Below are 21,696 nucleotides of genomic sequence, written 5' to 3'. Positions count from 1 at the left end.
TGATTCCACGAAAAAGGAGGGCAAGGAGCAGGTCAGCTTGTCAGAGAAAGACAGGGACAGGGCGCAAGACAAGGCGACACAGAGAGAGAGGCAAAAGGGACAGGGAGGCAGGGCAAAGGGAAGGAGAGGCCAAGATCAGAGACAAGCAGCAGGACAGAGACGGTGGGGAAAACTCCTAGAATGGGCAGCGGGAGAGACAGACCAAGGAGAAACGGGTGCCGGGCCGCGGGACAGGGAGCGGGGCAGAGCGTCACGGAAACAAAAACAAAGAGGGAACGGGACAGAGAAACGAGGGGAAAGACAAGGAGAAGGGCAGAGAAACAGGAATGGGGGCGGGCAGGGAGCAGGACCGAGAGATGGAGCGAGGAAGGGAAAAAAGGACGGGGCAGAATGCAGGGAGAGAAACGACGACAGGGAGCGGGACAATAGCATGGGCTGCAGGATAGAGACGGAGGAATTGCAAAAACACAGACACGAGGAGCACCACAGAATGACAGCCAGGGGAAAGAGGCACAGAGAGCGGGACGGCGCCGGAGCGGAAAAAAACAAACCAAACCAACGGTGCTGGGCCGCTGGAGGGAGATACGCAGAAAGAAAAAAACACCCAGGAAGAGAGAAAAGAAAGAGGGGATGGCTGGCTGGGGGAGGGAGGGGAAAGCAGTTAGGAAGGGCGGGAGAAGGACCGCCACAGAACAACAGAAAAGCCAGCGAGGCCAGGCAGGGCAGGGGGGCCGTGACACTGCTTGTCTAGCAGTATAATCTGCGATCTGCCCATTTATTTCCAATTTCCTGATCACTGCTCCCTTTCGATGCCCTTTGCAACGCACGATGGCAACTTTTCTAGCAACGGCACAGCTTCCAACAACTGGAGTATCATATTTAATCTGTCTTCCTTCTGCTGTTAATCAACTTTGTTCTTTTCAAATGGCACGCACCATTCTAAAAACATACTTTGAAACAGTGCAAATATTAACCTTCTTCTCTTTGGGTAATTCTAAAGCTCGTGTGAGCGCAGCTTTCTGGGCAGAAGTCTCTGCAGGTAAAGGTTTAGTTTCGATTACCTTGTGGGTAGTTGTCACCGCACACCCGGCTTGACGTACTCCTCGCTTTACGCAGAGCTGCTTCCGACGGTGAACCAGGAGCCTTCAGCATCCTCCAGTGGCCGGCTGCTCCTTTAGATCCGGTCCGCTGGAGTAAACAGCTTCTGTTGTTTCCGAGCAATCGGACAGCACAGGCTCCGAAACAGATCCACTGAGGAGAGAAGCCGGATTGACAACGTCAGTAGTAGCAATATTTCCATCGTCTTGTTCCACCCACACGGCCTGGTATTTCAGGGGACGCTAATACAGTCATTTGCTGTCCCACAGTGAGCTTACGAGCTTCCCGTACGTCGAGCGCGACAGCTGCCACGGCTCAAAGACAGCCAGGCCAGCCTTTGCTCGCTTCGTCTGGTTGCTTAGGGAAGCAGACCGCGGCTCGCTTAGGAGACCTTAACCGCTGCGCCGGAACACCCAAAGCAATACTTTGCCTTTCGTGTGAGTACAACCAAAATGGTTTGGTGACACCTGGGAGGCCCAGGGCCGGAGCCCTCGCCAGTTCCTTTTTCAGTTGCGAAAAAGCCCTCCCGGCTTCTCCCGTCCAATTCAACTCGGAGCTGTTTTCTTTTAACAGTTCGTACAAAGGCTTCACTGAGAGTCCATCATTAGGAATCCAAAGCCCGCACCAACCTGTCCTTTCGAGAAACGTCCGCAGCCCTTTTACCGTCGCCGGTTCCGGCGTCCGGCAAACAGGTTCTTTCCGCTCTGTCCCCAGCTCTCGCCGTCCTCCGGAGATCTCCAGTCCCAGATAAGTCACTCGGTGCCGCATCAGCCGGGCCTTCTGTTGGGAAACCCGATGCTCACTTAATCGCAGAAAATCAGTCAGCTTACAGTCCATCGCACACAACCCTCTTCGGGTTTTGTGCCTATAAGGAGACAACAAAGTCCCGTTGCCCGGAAGAGCTTCCCAGGCGTCACGTTCTCGTGCTAACTGGTTTCCGAAAATCACAGGGCTGCTCCTGAATCCCCGGGGTGACACGACCCAGGTTAATTGGGTCTTTCTCCCAGTAAAGGGATTTTCCCACTCAAAAGCAAAAAGCTTCTGACTCTCTTTGGCTAATGCAAGACAGAAAAAGGCATCTTTGAAATCCAACACAGTAGACCATTTGTGATTATCTCGCCATTTATCTAACAATGTGTAAGGGTTAGCTACTACCGGGTGTCAATCTGCGGTAATTTTGTTTATTGCTCTCCAATCTTGCACTAACCTATAGCTTTTACTGTCTGGTTTCTTTACAGGCCGGATTGAAGTGTTCGCTTCTGACCCACCTTCTATCAGCAGCCTAAACTGCAAAAAGTTACCGGTCATTTCTTTTACCCCTTCTCTATCCTCTAATTTCAGAGGATATTGTCTAGTTCTGACTGGTCCAGCTCCAGCTTTCAAATTAATTTTCGCTGGTTCTGCATTCTTTGATTTACCAGGAACTGCCGAAGCCCATACCCCTGCAAATACTTGATCCAATATTTCCCGAGCTATTTGGCTTTGCTTGTCAGTTTGAATCATTGCCAATTAAAATCCCGGCTCTTTTATCTTGAATCTCACTTTCCCCCGTTTGAATGTTATGATTGCTTTCAATTGTTTTCATAGGTCTCGTCTTAGTAACAGTTTTGGAGACCTAGGCATATATAAGAAGTTATACATTCCGATTGGTTTTCCTAACTTATATTTGATTGGCCGTAAAAATAAAGCTTTCTTTTGCTGGCCAGTAGCTCCCGCTACAGGTACAAAATCTTTATCTAAGGGTATCGTTTCCTGGTTCAAAATAGAACAAGATACTCCAGTATCAATTAAAAACTCCATTCCTTTCCTGTGTTTCCCTGGCTTTACTAGGACCGGTGGATCTGCTCGGCTGGATTCCTCAGGTTCCCGTCAATCAACTTCTGCCACTGGCCATTACATGCCATCGAGGTTTCTCTATTCACGTTATCCCCAGGGGGCTCCCCAATCCTCCCGGTGAGCTAAAATACACCCTAGCGGGCTCTTTTTCGGCGTTTTTTCTGATTGGCTGCTTTCCACGCCACCGCGCCGTCCCATTGGCTGCTCCTCCCCGTGTTCCGCCCCCACGAACCCTCCTCGGGGCGCAGCCGCGCGAGGACCGCGCCATTTGCGCCCGTTTTCCCCACAAGCACGGCTCCCAGAGCCGACTCTCCGGGGCGGCGGAGCCGCAGCAGAGCCGGCCGGGCCGGGCACTCACCGGGGCCGCGCAGAAACGGCGACGAACGGCGGCGCGGCGGGACCGCTCCGGGCTCGAGCGGGGCGCGCACACGGCCGCCGAGAGCGCCGCCCGCGCTTGCCAGCGGCCATCTTTGCGCATGCGTACCGGGAAGCCCGCGGGACTCGCCCCCTCCTGCCCGCCCCTTCGCTTCCCTTCCCGCAACCCGATTGGCTGCCTATGCACGTCAATTTCCATTCTCCCCGCCTATCACCACCCCTCCCCGTTTGCCCCGCGCTGCGCTCCGCTCCGCCCCTCCAGCTTTCTCGCGCGTCCTGATTGGCCCGCTCTGCACCCCCCTTCGCGTTCTCTCCACCCACTCGCTGGAACCTCCAGGCGATTTGCATAGCCGGCGCGGCTTTCCCTTCTATTTAATTTCTGCTTCCATTTCCAGTTCTTTCTCGGTCCCTTAGAGCCCTCGGATGCTCCATCTGCATACATATATATATACACACATATATAAAATATACATATAGGTATCTCTCTATATAGCATCTATAGAAACTTAATTTCATATGTGTATATATACATATGCATAAATATATATGACTAGAAATAGAAATACAGCTTCCCAGGGAAAACAACTCCCATGGCGCTGGGCTGCAGAGCAGCGAGTGGGTGGGGAGGACAGAGCTACGGGGGGAGACAAGGGGCGCTTTGGGGCAGCGCAGGTGCCCCGGGGGTCCGCGAGCAACGGGGCGACGGGGGGGCAGTGTGGAACGGGGGGGCCGGAGAGGAGAGAGGAGGGAGCGGGGACACGTCTCACGGGGGAAAAAATGCCCGCGGGGCACGTTTGGAGAGAAATCGTTTGGGGAGGGGCAGAGACACGCGGGAGGCAGCGCAAGTAGAAAGGTGCGCGGGGCGGGGGGGGCACGGGACGTGTGTGGGGGTGACCTGCACCTGGGGGGTCCACCCGGGACCACCCACAGCAGACGACTCACCTGGGACAACCCGCAAAGGAGAATTCGCTCTGAAGAACTGACCCACGACAGAGACTCCACACCGGATCATCCCCAGCAATGCCCCTGCAACTGCTGGCGTTTCACTCCGTATTTGCCCCAAAACGGGGGTAGTGTGCCTGTCCGTAAGACAAGTTGGTTTTTTTTTTTTTTCCTTAACCTCTTCAAAAATGCCTAATTTTGAGAGGTTTGGGCACTTTTTCACAACATGCTTTTGGTTTAATGCACGAAAATATGGTTCATTTTGCTTTCCAGCTGCACGCAGCCAGGGAGAGTTCGCTTTCCCCAGGGCCTAAAATTGTTCTTTTTCTTATTATTTTCCCCATTGCACATGCAGACTCGGGGTGTTCGGCGTGTTTCGCAGCTGCTGTGGCGGTTCATGCTCTCTGTGCGCAGCCCCAGAAGGGGGCATCAGGCGTTCACAGCTCCCCCTCTGAAAAACAAAAGCTCCAAATTAGAGTTCAGCGTCTGAAAAAAAATAGCGCAGAAGAAAGCAGAGGAATTCAGTCGGAATAAGGGAGAGGAGAGCAGCTGAGCTAACGGAGGATTTGGGGGAAATGAGCCACCTTGAAACACAAGGCATCTTTTAAAAGACAGAGCGAGTTGAGCAATTCGAGACAACATTAAGACAAACTGACACCATTTGGGACACACTCAGCGGACAAGGAAACGCTCTCGCTGACGCTAGAAAGCGTCTCGCCCCTTCCCTCCGGCACCGCCGCAGGAGACAACCCCAGCGAGGCCGCGGGACGGGCTCGCGCCGCCAGCGGGATCTGCGCTCACGGATCCGCCGCCACAGCTCCGGCCCTCGCGACGCTGCTGCTGCTGCTGCTGCGCATCTGGCTCAGTCAGTAAAGCTGAAAGCGTGCAGCTCCAGAGAGCGACGCTAAAAAGTAAAGAACCAACCGCGGTCATTCACTTTATACTAAAAAGGCGTGCGGATGGTTACTTACACCAGAAAAAACCCTTCTCTTCCATTTTCCTTTGGCGTTTCCTTTGGCACGGGCGCCTGCGCCATCGCCCAGCGGCAGCGCTTGCTGGCCGTGCGCTGCAGTACCCGAGTTTCGCCACACGACGGCAGCACCGAGGCGCGCCGCGGCACCGCATTGGGGCGGCCGCCTGCAGTACCGCGCTTTGCCCACAGGGCGGCAGCACTGAGACCCGGCGCGGCAGCCCCGGGCGAGCAGGCGGGCCGCGTTCCGCGGGAATCCCGCAAAAAAACCCAAACCAAAACAAACCAAAAAAACCAGAGAGCCGCGGCAGGAAAGCGCCCCTGTCGCAGGGACGGCCGCAAGTCCCAAAAACGAACACCGCCGCCCGCCAGCCCGGTGCCGGAAGGCTAACGCGCCCCGCTTGCTCTGCTGGCCGACGGCACCCGGAGGCAGCGCCTCTGAGTCCCGACCCCAGCAGTCCCCGGCCCGCGGCAGCATGCAAGCACGCGATCGGCCCGCTCTGCACTTGAATTGCCATTCCCTCCGCCCATCGCCTCCCCGCCCGAAGCGCAAAGCCACGTGCATATTGGGCGCGAGGTCTTGCGCTGTCTTTTTGTGTGTGCGTTTTCTTTTTCTTTCTCTTGTGCCACGTTGTCCAGAAAGGGGAAGCTGAGCGCGTGGGTGCCACGGCTCCACGGGGCTCCTCTCCACGGGGAGGGCGCTCGGGCCGGGAAGGACCCTGAGCCTGGCGTGGGTGGACACATCCCATCACACGTACAGACACAGAACCCGCCGGGCCTCGCCCTGAGCTTCCGCACTTCCGCCAAAGCGGCAACCCGCTCGCCACGCCGCCGAACCTGCAACCGCACCTTAGCTCTGTTTTTAAACATCCCCCTGACAAAAGGGGGCTGCGCCGCTCCCGGAGAGACTGCAATACCGGGAACGGGCGCTGCACCGGAGACACGGCTCCAGGCCGCAGACCTTTAGCCCACCTGCCCTAAGAGTCACATGCCTCTCACCAGCTTCGCGAGCTCGGCCATGAGGGCAGGAGGGGGAAACCTAACTAAACACCTCCCCACCGCACTGGCCCATCCCGTTCCTCCTGTTCCAACGTCACGGTCACCCTCGCCACGCCCGCACTCACCTGCCGCCTATTTCGCCGCTCCGTTCCCCTCGCTCCCTCCCACCGTCCCGCCGCGCTCAGCGGGCACCGACACCCGGCGGGAGGTTCCCGCCTGTCACCTCATGCCCCTCTGCCGGCTCCGGGGACCTCACCAAGGACTGCCCTGCCCTGAACCGCCTGCCTCCAGATCCCCGGGAGCCGGCCGCAGCGAGAGCTCCGCAGCCTCCCGTCCCTCGCCCCGACGCCCGTCCCGTTCATTCCCGGTACCCCCCCGAGACACCACGGACACGCTTGCCAGGGAGCTAGCTATTCCAACTGGATTGAGTCGGCGCGCTCTCATTGGCTGCTTTCCACTCCACCGCGCTGTCCTCCTATTGGATGCTCCTTCCCGCGCTCCGCCCCCACAAGCCCGCGCCTGCGCCGGACCTGACTGAGGACTGCGCCCATTTGGGCATGCGCAGTAGGGACTTCACAAGCACCGCCCCTCCCGCAACCTCATTGGCTGCCTACGCACGTCAATCGCCATTCTCTCCGCCTATCAGCGCTCCGCCCCTCAACCTTGCTCGCGCCGTCTGATTGGCCCGCTCTGCATCCTCACTCGCCTGCTCGCCGCCCTGCGGGGACCCCGAGCCCATTTGGCCGTGCAGCTTCAAAGACGGAAACTAAAAAGCAAAGAACAAACCGCGGTCATTCGCTTATCCTAAAAAGGTGTGCGGATGCCTACCCACACCACAAAAAGCCCTTAGCTTTCATTTTCCTCCGGCACTACAATTGCATAGGTGTGAACTCGTAAAATTAAACCATCCATCTCCCAGACACACGCTTCGAACTTGACTACGGTGGGTTTCTGTTTGTCTTACACCAACGGACTTGCACATTTCTGAGCAAACACATTCCTTTTGAAGCACAGCCCCTCCCGGGGGAAAAACACGTCTTAGTCATTGAAAAAAATAAAATCCGACTTGGAGCTCCCAAACATTAGGGAGCGGCGGGGAAACAAACGAAAGCGAAGACCAACAGCAGCATCGTAAAGTAGTATTCAGCTTCAATTCTGATCACGTACTTAAAAGCCTCTCTCAGCCCTACGAACGATTAGTCCTTTTCTGGAAGGACACATTTTTTCACCTGAATGTCCTCAATTGAAGACTCCACTAAACAGAACGGGGATCGAGCCGCAGGACAACATGCCATCGACATATTAACAAGGAAAAAAAACCCACAAGTAAACCCCAGGTTCGATTACTAGTTTCCATCCCGTTGCATTCCTTACATTTCAACTGGCACCCAGGTGCTCCAAAATTAACTATACCCATGCCACTTCTCACTAAAAATTCAGTTCTACGTTTAAACATTCAAGGCTATTTCCAGTGTGCCCATAAATTCACTGTGAACAAAGACAAGAGAAACGCTCGACCCTAAGGAGCGCCAGCCGGCAGGTTTCTCCCCCCTCTGCCCGGGACCGAGAAGACGCCGCCGCCGCTGCCGCCTCCTGCCGCCTCCTCGCCCGTGCCCACTCGCAGCGGGGCTGCCCCACGACAGCCGGGGGCCTCTTTTTTTTTCCCGGCGGCCGGTCCGACCGCTGCCCCCCCGCTTTCTGACGGCCACGGCCACGACCCCGCCCGCAGCGGCAGCGCCCCCCTCGCCCCCGCCCCGGCACGGGCACAGGGCGCCGCTTCCCAGCTGCAGTACCGGCCTGTGGCCACCAGACGGCAGCACCGAGCGCGGTCGCGCCGCGCACCCCGCGCCGCCGCAGCGCGCCCGCTTCTTTTCAGACCCCTGGCCCTTCTTCTTGACCCGTGGGCAGCTTCAGCTGCCCTGGAACGCGCTTTCCCAGAGCCGCGCGGATGACAGACACGCATACCCACGTACACTTCCCCAAGCCTAAGCGTAGCCAGGATTCCCTTCCTCGCCCTCAACGTTTTTGTTCAAGAGTCCAGCAGCTCACCTGTCCTCGCGAGCTGCCTCGCTGCAAACAAACGAACAGAAAAGGAAAAAAAAAGAAAAGAAAACAAGAAAAGGAATGATCTCTTCCAGGCAGTTTCTCGAAAGAGTCGAGAGATTATAAAATTGCACGTGTCTTTTCCAAGCAGAATGAGCCTGTGATTCCACGAAAAAGGAGGGCAAGGAGCAGGTCAGCTTGTCAGAGAAAGACAGGGACAGGGCGCAAGACAAGGCGACACAGAGAGAGAGGCAAAAGGGACAGAGAGGCAGGGCAAAGGGAAGGAGAGGCCAAGATCAGAGACAAGCAGCAGGACAGAGACGGTGGGGAAAACTCCTAGAATGGGCAGCAGGAGAGACAGACCAAGGAGAAACGGGCGCCGGGCCGCGGGACAGGGAGCGGGGCAGAGGGTCACGGAAACAAAAACAAAGAGGGAACGGGACAGAGAAACGAGGCGAAAGACAAGGAGAAGGGCAGAGAAACAGGAATGGGGGCGGGCAGGGAGCAGGACCGAGAGATGGAGCGAGGAAGGGAAAAAAGGACGGGGGCAGAATGCAGGGAGAGAAACGACGACAGGGAGCGGGACAATAGCATGGGCTGCAGGACAGAGACGGAGGAATTGCAAAAACACAGACACGAGGAGCACCACAGAATGACAGCCAGGGGAAAGAGGCACAGAGAGCGGGGCGGCGCCGGAGCGGAAAAAAACAAACCAAACCAACGGTGCTGGGCCGCTGGAGGGAGATACGCAGAAAGAAAAAAACACCCAGGAAGAGAGAAAAGAAAGAGGGGATGGCTGGCTGGGGGAGGGAGGGGAAAGCAGTTAGGAAGGGCGGGAGAAGGACCGCCACAGAACAACAGAAAAGCCAGCGAGGCCAGGCAGGGCAGGGGGGCCGTGACACTGCTTGTCTAGCAGTATAATCTGCGATCTGCCCATTTATTTCCAATTTCCTGATCACTGCTCCCTTTCGATGCCCTTTGCAACGCACGATGGCAACTTTTCTAGCATCGGCACAGCTTCCAACAACTGGAGTATCATATTTAATCTGTCTTCCTTCTGCTGTTAATCAACTTTGTTCTTTTCAAATGGCACGCACCATTCTAAAAACATACTTTGAAACAGTGCAAATATTAACCTTCTTCTCTTTGGGTAATTCTAAAGCTCGTGTGAGCGCAGCTTTCTGGGCAGAAGTCTCTGCAGGTAAAGGTTTAGTTTCGATTACCTTGTGGGTAGTTGTCACCGCACACCCGGCTTGACGTACTCCTCGCTTTACGCAGAGCTGCTTCCGACGGTGAACCAGGAGCCTTCGGCATCCTCCAGTGGCCGGCTGCTCCTTTAGATCCGGTCCGCTGGAGTAAACAGCTTCTGTTGTTTCCGAGCAATCGGACACCACAGGCTCCGAAACAGATCCACTGAGGAGAGAAGCCGGATTGACAATGTCAGTAGTAGCAATATTTCCATCATCTTGTTCCACCCACACGGCCTGGTATTTCAGGGGACGCTAATACAGTCATTTGCTGTCCCACAGTGAGCTTACGAGCTTCCCGCACGTCGAGCGCGACAGCTGCCACGGCTCAAAGACAGCCAGGCCAGCCTTTGCTCGCTTCGTCTGGTTGCTTAGGGAAGCAGACCACGGCTCGCTCAGGAGACCTTAACCGCTGCGCCGGAACACCCAAAGCAATACTTTGCCTTTCGTGTGAGTGCAACCAAAATGGTTTGGTGACACCCGGGAGGCCCAGGGCCGGAGCCCTCGCCAGTTCCTTTTTCAGTTGCGAAAAAGCCCTCCCGGCTTCTCCCGTCCAATTCAACTCGGAGCTGTTTTCTTTTAACAGTTCGTACAAAGGCTTCACTGAGAGTCCATCATTAGGAATCCAAAGCCCGCACCAACCTGTCCTTTCAAGAAACGTCCGCAGCCCTTTTACCGTCGCCGGTTCCGGCGTCCGGCAAGCAGGTTCTTTCCGCTCTGTCCCCAGCTCTCGCCGTCCTCCGGAGATCTCCAATCCCAGATAAGTCACTCGGTGCCGCATCAGCCGGGCCTTCTGTTGGGAAACCCGATGCTCACTTAATCGCAGAAAATCAGTCAGCTTACAGTCCATCGCACACAACCCTCTTCGGGTTCTGTGCCTATAAGGAGACAACAAAGTCCCGTTGCCCGGAAGAGCTTCCCAGGCGTCACGTTCTCGTGCTAACTGGTTTCCGAAAATCACAGGGCTGCTCCTGAATCCCCGGGGTGACACGACCCAGGTTAATTGGGTCTTTCTCCCACTTAAAGGGATTTTCCCACTCAAAAGCAAAAAGCTTCTGACTCTCTTTGGCTAATGCAAGACAGAAAAAGGCATCTTTGAAATCCAACACAGTAGACCATTTGTGATTATCTCACCATTTATCTAACAATGTGTAAGGGTTAGCTACTACCGGGTGTCAATCTGCGGTAATTTTGTTTATTGCTCTCCAATCTTGCACTAACCTATAGCTTTTACTGTCTGGTTTCTTTACAGGCCGGATTGAAGTGTTCGCTTCTGACCCACCTTCTATCAGCAGCCTAAACTGCAAAAAGTTACCGGTCATTTCTTTTACCCCTTCTCTATCCTCTAATTTCAGAGGATATTGTCTAGTTCTGACTGGTCCAGCTCCAGCTTTCAAATTAATTTTCGCTGGTTCTGCATTCTTTGATTTACCAGGAACTGCCGAAGCCCATACCCCTGCAAATACTTGATCCAATATTTCCCGAGCTATTTGGCTTTGCTTGTCAGTTTGAATCATTGCCAATTAAAATCCCGGCTCTTTTATCTTGAATCTCACTTTCCCCCGTTTGAATGTTATGATTGCTTTCAATTGTTTTCATAGGTCTCGTCTTAGTAACAGTTTTGGAGACCTAGGCGTATATAAGAACTTATACATTCCGATTGGTTTTCCTAACTTATATTTGATTGGCCGTAAAAATAAAGCTTTCTCTTGTTGGCCCGTAGCTCCCACTACAGTTACAAAATCTTTATCTAAGGGTATCGTTTCCTGGTTCAAAATAGAACAAGATACTCCAGTATCAATTAAAAACTCCATTTCTTTTCTGTGTTTCCCTGGCTTTACTATGACCGGTGGATCTGCTCGGCTGGATTCCTCAGGTTCCCGTCAATCAACTTCTGCCACTGACCACTACATCTCATCGAGGTTTCTCTATTCACGTTATCCCCAGGTGGCTCCCCAATCCTCCCGGTGAGCTAAAATACACCCTAGCGGGCTCTTTTTCGGCGTTTTTTCTGATTGGCTGCTTTCCACGCCACCGCGCCGTCCCATTGGCTGCTCCTCCCCGTGTTCCGCCCCCACGAACCCTCCTCGGGGCGCAGCCGCGCGAGGACCGCGCCATTTGCGCCCGTTTTCCCCACAAGCACGGCTCCCAGAGCCGACTCTCCGGGGCGGCGGAGCCGCAGCGGAGCCGGCCGGGCCGGGCACTCACCGGGGCCGCGCAGAAACGGCGACGAACGGCGGCGCGGCGGGACCGCTCCGGGCTCCAGCGGGGCGCGCACACGGAAGGTAAATGGGGGCTCTCAGGTAACCAAAAGACAAGCTCAGCTGTCCTGAGAGGAGTAGGTGGAAATCAGAGGAGTTCTAAAGGGAGCGGAGGGGCAAACAGAGCGGTCTTGAGAGGGTACAAGAGGGAAAAATGAGGCCTCTGGGATGTGCCAAAAGCAAATGGGGAAGTTTTGAGGGGAAGAGAGAAAAAGAGGGGAATTTAATGAAGCAAAAGCTCAAACGGGCACCTTGATGCCACCAAAGAGCCTGCGGGCACGCAAAGGCAGGCGGGGCAATCACAGAGGAACTGGAAGGAAACGGGTTTCTGAGGGAACAAGGTGGCGAGTAAGCCTGTGAGAGGCCCAGAAGCAAATGGATGTGTCCTGAGGAGAGCAAATCGAAAGGTTCTTACCTCTGAGAAGTTCTCCTTGACTTTTGTTCCACCAGCAGCCGTCCTGTGGTCTCGGCACAGCCTGGGGATCCCTGACCTGCACCACCACAACCTTTAACAGGACATCCGGCAGTTCTAGAACCTGAATGACAAACAGCAAGTACTTCTCCAGGACAGCTTTGATGTAGGATTGTTTTATTTTGTTTTCCCTGCAGAGGACAGGGAGAAATTTCTCCTCCCCACAGTACCACTAAACACCCTACCCATGATCCTTCAGGCATTTTGGGGCTGTAACCCCCCCATCTCTCACTGGCCTGCTCCTCCAGTACCATCAGCACACCCCCCAGTAACATCATCATCACCCCCCCAAATCCCCCCTTCTTTTCTCTCCAAAAAAAGGTAGAAAAGGGAAATAGACCCCACGGGCAGCTCCTTGCTCTCATAATGCCATTTACATATGTACATACCACAACTCCTCAAAACAGGGGGCAGCGCCCCGAACAGTCGCAGCCCCCATCCCACAGGCCGGCAGCTGCCCCATGGCACGGTGGGGAGGGAAGATGTTGCCACGTCTCCCGCTTGGGCTCTGCTCCCGCACGTTCTGTTCCCCGCCTGGGCTGCGGGATCTGCTGACCATCAGGTGTTCATAGCTCCCCCTATGAAAAACAAAAATTCAAAATTAGAGTTCAGCATCTTAAGAAAATAGCACAGAAAGAAGCAGAGGAATTAGTCAGAATAAGGGATCGCCCAGCGGCAGCGCTTGTTGGCCGTGCGCTGCAGAAAAGAAAAAAAGAAAGAAAAGAAAACAAGAAAAGGAATGATCTCTTCCAGGCGGTTTCTCTAAACAGTCGAGAGATTATAAAATTGCACGTGTCTTTTCCAAGCAGAATGAGCCTGTGATTCCACGAAAAAGGAGGGCAAGGAGCAGGTCAGCTTGTCAGAGAAAGACAGGGACAGGGCGCAAGACAAGGCGACACAGAGAGAGAGGCAAAAGGGACAGGGAGGCAGGGCAAAGGGAAGGAGAGGCCAAGATCAGAGACAAGCAGCAGGACAGAGACGGTGGGGAAAACTCCTAGAATGGGCAGCGGGAGAGACAGACCAAGGAGAAACGGGTGCCGGGCCGCGGGACAGGGAGCGGGGCAGAGCGTCACGGAAACAAAAACAAAGAGGGAACGGGACAGAGAAACGAGGGGAAAGACAAGGAGAAGGGCAGAGAAACAGGAATGGGGGCGGGCAGGGAGCAGGACCGAGAGATGGAGCGAGGAAGGGAAAAAAGGACGGGGCAGAATGCAGGGAGAGAAACGACGACAGGGAGCGGGACAATAGCATGGGCTGCAGGATAGAGACGGAGGAATTGCAAAAACACAGACACGAGGAGCACCACAGAATGACAGCCAGGGGAAAGAGGCACAGAGAGCGGGACGGCGCCGGAGCGGAAAAAAACAAACCAAACCAACGGTGCTGGGCCGCTGGAGGGAGATACGCAGAAAGAAAAAAACACCCAGGAAGAGAGAAAAGAAAGAGGGGATGGCTGGCTGGGGGAGGGAGGGGAAAGCAGTTAGGAAGGGCGGGAGAAGGACCGCCACAGAACAACAGAAAAGCCAGCGAGGCCAGGCAGGGCAGGGGGGCCGTGACACTGCTTGTCTAGCAGTATAATCTGCGATCTGCCCATTTATTTCCAATTTCCTGATCACTGCTCCCTTTCGATGCCCTTTGCAACGCACGATGGCAACTTTTCTAGCAACGGCACAGCTTCCAACAACTGGAGTATCATATTTAATCTGTCTTCCTTCTGCTGTTAATCAACTTTGTTCTTTTCAAATGGCACGCACCATTCTAAAAACATACTTTGAAACAGTGCAAATATTAACCTTCTTCTCTTTGGGTAATTCTAAAGCTCGTGTGAGCGCAGCTTTCTGGGCAGAAGTCTCTGCAGGTAAAGGTTTAGTTTCGATTACCTTGTGGGTAGTTGTCACCGCACACCCGGCTTGACGTACTCCTCGCTTTACGCAGAGCTGCTTCCGACGGTGAACCAGGAGCCTTCAGCATCCTCCAGTGGCCGGCTGCTCCTTTAGATCCGGTCCGCTGGAGTAAACAGCTTCTGTTGTTTCCGAGCAATCGGACAGCACAGGCTCCGAAACAGATCCACTGAGGAGAGAAGCCGGATTGACAACGTCAGTAGTAGCAATATTTCCATCGTCTTGTTCCACCCACACGGCCTGGTATTTCAGGGGACGCTAATACAGTCATTTGCTGTCCCACAGTGAGCTTACGAGCTTCCCGTACGTCGAGCGCGACAGCTGCCACGGCTCAAAGACAGCCAGGCCAGCCTTTGCTCGCTTCGTCTGGTTGCTTAGGGAAGCAGACCGCGGCTCGCTTAGGAGACCTTAACCGCTGCGCCGGAACACCCAAAGCAATACTTTGCCTTTCGTGTGAGTACAACCAAAATGGTTTGGTGACACCTGGGAGGCCCAGGGCCGGAGCCCTCGCCAGTTCCTTTTTCAGTTGCGAAAAAGCCCTCCCGGCTTCTCCCGTCCAATTCAACTCGGAGCTGTTTTCTTTTAACAGTTCGTACAAAGGCTTCACTGAGAGTCCATCATTAGGAATCCAAAGCCCGCACCAACCTGTCCTTTCGAGAAACGTCCGCAGCCCTTTTACCGTCGCCGGTTCCGGCGTCCGGCAAACAGGTTCTTTCCGCTCTGTCCCCAGCTCTCGCCGTCCTCCGGAGATCTCCAGTCCCAGATAAGTCACTCGGTGCCGCATCAGCCGGGCCTTCTGTTGGGAAACCCGATGCTCACTTAATCGCAGAAAATCAGTCAGCTTACAGTCCATCGCACACAACCCTCTTCGGGTTTTGTGCCTATAAGGAGACAACAAAGTCCCGTTGCCCGGAAGAGCTTCCCAGGCGTCACGTTCTCGTGCTAACTGGTTTCCGAAAATCACAGGGCTGCTCCTGAATCCCCGGGGTGACACGACCCAGGTTAATTGGGTCTTTCTCCCAGTAAAGGGATTTTCCCACTCAAAAGCAAAAAGCTTCTGACTCTCTTTGGCTAATGCAAGACAGAAAAAGGCATCTTTGAAATCCAACACAGTAGACCATTTGTGATTATCTCGCCATTTATCTAACAATGTGTAAGGGTTAGCTACTACCGGGTGTCAATCTGCGGTAATTTTGTTTATTGCTCTCCAATCTTGCACTAACCTATAGCTTTTACTGTCTGGTTTCTTTACAGGCCGGATTGAAGTGTTCGCTTCTGACCCACCTTCTATCAGCAGCCTAAACTGCAAAAAGTTACCGGTCATTTCTTTTACCCCTTCTCTATCCTCTAATTTCAGAGGATATTGTCTAGTTCTGACTGGTCCAGCTCCAGCTTTCAAATTAATTTTCGCTGGTTCTGCATTCTTTGATTTACCAGGAACTGCCGAAGCCCATACCCCTGCAAATACTTGATCCAATATTTCCCGAGCTATTTGGCTTTGCTTGTCAGTTTGAATCATTGCCAATTAAAATCCCGGCTCTTTTATCTTGAATCTCACTTTCCCCCGTTTGAATGTTATGATTGCTTTCAATTGTTTTCATAGGTCTCGTCTTAGTAACAGTTTTGGAGACCTAGGCATATATAAGAAGTTATACATTCCGATTGGTTTTCCTAACTTATATTTGATTGGCCGTAAAAATAAAGCTTTCTTTTGCTGGCCAGTAGCTCCCGCTACAGGTACAAAATCTTTATCTAAGGGTATCGTTTCCTGGTTCAAAATAGAACAAGATACTCCAGTATCAATTAAAAACTCCATTCCTTTCCTGTGTTTCCCTGGCTTTACTAGGACCGGTGGATCTGCTCGGCTGGATTCCTCAGGTTCCCGTCAATCAACTTCTGCCACTGGCCATTACATGCCATCGAGGTTTCTCTATTCACGTTATCCCCAGGGGGCTCCCCAATCCTCCCGGTGAGCTAAAATACACCCTAGCGGGCTCTTTTTCGGCGTTTTTTCTGATTGGCTGCTTTCCACGCCACCGCGCCGTCCCATTGGCTGCTCCTCCCCGTGTTCCGCCCCCACGAACCCTCCTCGGGGCGCAGCCGCGCGAGGACCGCGCCATTTGCGCCCGTTTTCCCCACAAGCACGGCTCCCAGAGCCGACTCTCCGGGGCGGCGGAGCCGCAGCGGAGCCGGCCGGGCCGGGCACTCACCGGGGCCGCGCAGAAACGGCGACGAACGGCGGCGCGGCGGGACCGCTCCGGGCTCGAGCGGGGCGCGCACACGGCCGCCGAGAGCGCCGCCCGCGCTTGCCAGCGGCCATCTTTGCGCATGCGTACCGGGAAGCCCGCGGGACTCGCCCCCTCCTGCCCGCCCCTTCGCTTCCCTTCCCGCAACCCGATTGGCTGCCTATGCACGTCAATTTCCATTCTCCCCGCCTATCACCACCCCTCCCCGTTTGCCCCGCGCTGCGCTCCGCTCCGCCCCTCCAGCTTTCTCGCGCGTCCTGATTGGCCCGCTCTGCACCCCCCTTCGCGTTCTCTCCACCCACTCGCTGGAACCTCCAGGCGATTTGCATAGCCGGCGCGGCTTTCCCTTCTATTTAATTTCTGCTTCCATTTCCAGTTCTTTCTCGGTCCCTTAGAGCCCTCGGATGCTCCATCTGCATACATATATATATACACACATATATAAAATATACATATAGGTATCTCTCTATATAGCATCTATAGAAACTTAATTTCATATGTGTATATATACATATGCATAAATATATATGACTAGAAATAGAAATACAGCTTCCCAGGGAAAACAACTCCCATGGCGCTGGGCTGCAGAGCAGCGAGTGGGTGGGGAGGACAGAGCTACGGGGGGAGACAAGGGGCGCTTTGGGGCAGCGCAGGTGCCCCGGGGGTCCGCGAGCAACGGGGCGACGGGGGGGCAGTGTGGAACGGGGGGGCCGGAGAGGAGAGAGGAGGGAGCGGGGACACGTCTCACGGGGGAAAAAATGCCCGCGGGGCACGTTTGGAGAGAAATCGTTTGGGGAGGGGCAGAGACACGCGGGAGGCAGCGCAAGTAGAAAGGTGCGCGGGGCGGGGGGGGCACGGGACGTGTGTGGGGGTGACCTGCACCTGGGGGGTCCACCCGGGACCACCCACAGCAGACGACTCACCTGGGACAACCCGCAAAGGAGAATTCGCTCTGAAGAACTGACCCACGACAGAGACTCCACACCGGATCATCCCCAGCAATGCCCCTGCAACTGCTGGCGTTTCACTCCGTATTTGCCCCAAAACGGGGGTAGTGTGCCTGTCCGTAAGACAAGTTGGTTTTTTTTTTTTTTCCTTAACCTCTTCAAAAATGCCTAATTTTGAGAGGTTTGGGCACTTTTTCACAACATGCTTTTGGTTTAATGCACGAAAATATGGTTCATTTTGCTTTCCAGCTGCACGCAGCCAGGGAGAGTTCGCTTTCCCCAGGGCCTAAAATTGTTCTTTTTCTTATTATTTTCCCCATTGCACATGCAGACTCGGGGTGTTCGGCGTGTTTCGCAGCTGCTGTGGCGGTTCATGCTCTCTGTGCGCAGCCCCAGAAGGGGGCATCAGGCGTTCACAGCTCCCCCTCTGAAAAACAAAAGCTCCAAATTAGAGTTCAGCGTCTGAAAAAAAATAGCGCAGAAGAAAGCAGAGGAATTCAGTCGGAATAAGGGAGAGGAGAGCAGCTGAGCTAACGGAGGATTTGGGGGAAATGAGCCACCTTGAAACACAAGGCATCTTTTAAAAGACAGAGCGAGTTGAGCAATTCGAGACAACATTAAGACAAACTGACACCATTTGGGACACACTCAGCGGACAAGGAAACGCTCTCGCTGACGCTAGAAAGCGTCTCGCCCCTTCCCTCCGGCACCGCCGCAGGAGACAACCCCAGCGAGGCCGCGGGACGGGCTCGCGCCGCCAGCGGGATCTGCGCTCACGGATCCGCCGCCACAGCTCCGGCCCTCGCGACGCTGCTGCTGCTGCTGCTGCGCATCTGGCTCAGTCAGTAAAGCTGAAAGCGTGCAGCTCCAGAGAGCGACGCTAAAAAGTAAAGAACCAACCGCGGTCATTCACTTTATACTAAAAAGGCGTGCGGATGGTTACTTACACCAGAAAAAACCCTTCTCTTCCATTTTCCTTTGGCGTTTCCTTTGGCACGGGCGCCTGCGCCATCGCCCAGCGGCAGCGCTTGCTGGCCGTGCGCTGCAGTACCCGAGTTTCGCCACACGACGGCAGCACCGAGGCGCGCCGCGGCACCGCATTGGGGCGGCCGCCTGCAGTACCGCGCTTTGCCCACAGGGCGGCAGCACTGAGACCCGGCGCGGCAGCCCCGGGCGAGCAGGCGGGCCGCGTTCCGCGGGAATCCCGCAAAAAAACCCAAACCAAAACAAACCAAAAAAACCAGAGAGCCGCGGCAGGAAAGCGCCCCTGTCGCAGGGACGGCCGCAAGTCCCAAAAACGAACACCGCCGCCCGCCAGCCCGGTGCCGGAAGGCTAACGCGCCCCGCTTGCTCTGCTGGCCGACGGCACCCGGAGGCAGCGCCTCTGAGTCCCGACCCCAGCAGTCCCCGGCCCGCGGCAGCATGCAAGCACGCGATCGGCCCGCTCTGCACTTGAATTGCCATTCCCTCCGCCCATCGCCTCCCCGCCCGAAGCGCAAAGCCACGTGCATATTGGGCGCGAGGTCTTGCGCTGTCTTTTTGTGTGTGCGTTTTCTTTTTCTTTCTCTTGTGCCACGTTGTCCAGAAAGGGGAAGCTGAGCGCGTGGGTGCCACGGCTCCACGGGGCTCCTCTCCACGGGGAGGGCGCTCGGGCCGGGAAGGACCCTGAGCCTGGCGTGGGTGGACACATCCCATCACACGTACAGACACAGAACCCGCCGGGCCTCGCCCTGAGCTTCCGCACTTCCGCCAAAGCGGCAACCCGCTCGCCACGCCGCCGAACCTGCAACCGCACCTTAGCTCTGTTTTTAAACATCCCCCTGACAAAAGGGGGCTGCGCCGCTCCCGGAGAGACTGCAATACCGGGAACGGGCGCTGCACCGGAGACACGGCTCCAGGCCGCAGACCTTTAGCCCACCTGCCCTAAGAGTCACATGCCTCTCACCAGCTTCGCGAGCTCGGCCATGAGGGCAGGAGGGGGAAACCTAACTAAACACCTCCCCACCGCACTGGCCCATCCCGTTCCTCCTGTTCCAACGTCACGGTCACCCTCGCCACGCCCGCACTCACCTGCCGCCTATTTCGCCGCTCCGTTCCCCTCGCTCCCTCCCACCGTCCCGCCGCGCTCAGCGGGCACCGACACCCGGCGGGAGGTTCCCGCCTGTCACCTCATGCCCCTCTGCCGGCTCCGGGGACCTCACCAAGGACTGCCCTGCCCTGAACCGCCTGCCTCCAGATCCCCGGGAGCCGGCCGCAGCGAGAGCTCCGCAGCCTCCCGTCCCTCGCCCCGACGCCCGTCCCGTTCATTCCCGGTACCCCCCCGAGACACCACGGACACGCTTGCCAGGGAGCTAGCTATTCCAACTGGATTGAGTCGGCGCGCTCTCATTGGCTGCTTTCCACTCCACCGCGCTGTCCTCCTATTGGATGCTCCTTCCCGCGCTCCGCCCCCACAAGCCCGCGCCTGCGCCGGACCTGACTGAGGACTGCGCCCATTTGGGCATGCGCAGTAGGGACTTCACAAGCACCGCCCCTCCCGCAACCTCATTGGCTGCCTACGCACGTCAATCGCCATTCTCTCCGCCTATCAGCGCTCCGCCCCTCAACCTTGCTCGCGCCGTCTGATTGGCCCGCTCTGCATCCTCACTCGCCTGCTCGCCGCCCTGCGGGGACCCCGAGCCCATTTGGCCGTGCAGCTTCAAAGACGGAAACTAAAAAGCAAAGAACAAACCGCGGTCATTCGCTTATCCTAAAAAGGTGTGCGGATGCCTACCCACACCACAAAAAGCCCTTAGCTTTCATTTTCCTCCGGCACTACAATTGCATAGGTGTGAACTCGTAAAATTAAACCATCCATCTCCCAGACACACGCTTCGAACTTGACTACGGTGGGTTTCTGTTTGTCTTACACCAACGGACTTGCACATTTCTGAGCAAACACATTCCTTTTGAAGCACAGCCCCTCCCGGGGGAAAAACACGTCTTAGTCATTGAAAAAAATAAAATCCGACTTGGAGCTCCCAAACATTAGGGAGCGGCGGGGAAACAAACGAAAGCGAAGACCAACAGCAGCATCGTAAAGTAGTATTCAGCTTCAATTCTGATCACGTACTTAAAAGCCTCTCTCAGCCCTACGAACGATTAGTCCTTTTCTGGAAGGACACATTTTTTCACCTGAATGTCCTCAATTGAAGACTCCACTAAACAGAACGGGGATCGAGCCGCAGGACAACATGCCATCGACATATTAACAAGGAAAAAAAACCCACAAGTAAACCCCAGGTTCGATTACTAGTTTCCATCCCGTTGCATTCCTTACATTTCAACTGGCACCCAGGTGCTCCAAAATTAACTATACCCATGCCACTTCTCACTAAAAATTCAGTTCTACGTTTAAACATTCAAGGCTATTTCCAGTGTGCCCATAAATTCACTGTGAACAAAGACAAGAGAAACGCTCGACCCTAAGGAGCGCCAGCCGGCAGGTTTCTCCCCCCTCTGCCCGGGACCGAGAAGACGCCGCCGCCGCTGCCGCCTCCTGCCGCCTCCTCGCCCGTGCCCACTCGCAGCGGGGCTGCCCCACGACAGCCGGGGGCCTCTTTTTTTTTCCCGGCGGCCGGTCCGACCGCTGCCCCCCCGCTTTCTGACGGCCACGGCCACGACCCCGCCCGCAGCGGCAGCGCCCCCCTCGCCCCCGCCCCGGCACGGGCACAGGGCGCCGCTTCCCAGCTGCAGTACCGGCCTGTGGCCACCAGACGGCAGCACCGAGCGCGGTCGCGCCGCGCACCCCGCGCCGCCGCAGCGCGCCCGCTTCTTTTCAGACCCCTGGCCCTTCTTCTTGACCCGTGGGCAGCTTCAGCTGCCCTGGAACGCGCTTTCCCAGAGCCGCGCGGATGACAGACACGCATACCCACGTACACTTCCCCAAGCCTAAGCGTAGCCAGGATTCCCTTCCTCGCCCTCAACGTTTTTGTTCAAGAGTCCAGCAGCTCACCTGTCCTCGCGAGCTGCCTCGCTGCAAACAAACGAACAGAAAAGGAAAAAAAAAGAAAAGAAAACAAGAAAAGGAATGATCTCTTCCAGGCAGTTTCTCGAAAGAGTCGAGAGATTATAAAATTGCACGTGTCTTTTCCAAGCAGAATGAGCCTGTGATTCCACGAAAAAGGAGGGCAAGGAGCAGGTCAGCTTGTCAGAGAAAGACAGGGACAGGGCGCAAGACAAGGCGACACAGAGAGAGAGGCAAAAGGGACAGAGAGGCAGGGCAAAGGGAAGGAGAGGCCAAGATCAGAGACAAGCAGCAGGACAGAGACGGTGGGGAAAACTCCTAGAATGGGCAGCAGGAGAGACAGACCAAGGAGA

General features: G+C 55.5%; 2 long non-coding RNA genes across 2 annotated transcripts; both read right to left on the bottom strand.

Moving 5' to 3' along the window:
• Positions 1-1,733: 1,733 nt before the first annotated feature.
• LOC135990497 (uncharacterized) lies at positions 1,734-5,485 on the bottom strand. Its single transcript, XR_010606419.1, has 3 exons — positions 5,223-5,485; positions 4,252-4,702; positions 1,734-1,878 (listed from the first exon to the last, which is right to left on the bottom strand). It is a non-coding gene; the product is annotated as an uncharacterized LOC135990497 (long non-coding RNA).
• A 9,310-nt stretch (positions 5,486-14,795) lies between these two features.
• Positions 14,796-18,547, bottom strand: LOC135990498 (uncharacterized). Its single transcript, XR_010606420.1, has 3 exons — positions 18,285-18,547; positions 17,314-17,764; positions 14,796-14,940 (listed from the first exon to the last, which is right to left on the bottom strand). It is a non-coding gene; the product is annotated as an uncharacterized LOC135990498 (long non-coding RNA).
• Between the last annotated feature and the right edge of the window lie 3,149 nt (positions 18,548-21,696).

This window comes from Caloenas nicobarica, chromosome 6 (assembly GCF_036013445.1).
Source record: "Caloenas nicobarica isolate bCalNic1 chromosome 6, bCalNic1.hap1, whole genome shotgun sequence".
In the NCBI taxonomy this organism is placed as follows: domain Eukaryota; kingdom Metazoa; phylum Chordata; class Aves; order Columbiformes; family Columbidae; genus Caloenas; species Caloenas nicobarica.
Note: the sequence above shows the minus strand (reverse complement) of the source record. Positions and strands in the feature narration are given on the sequence as shown.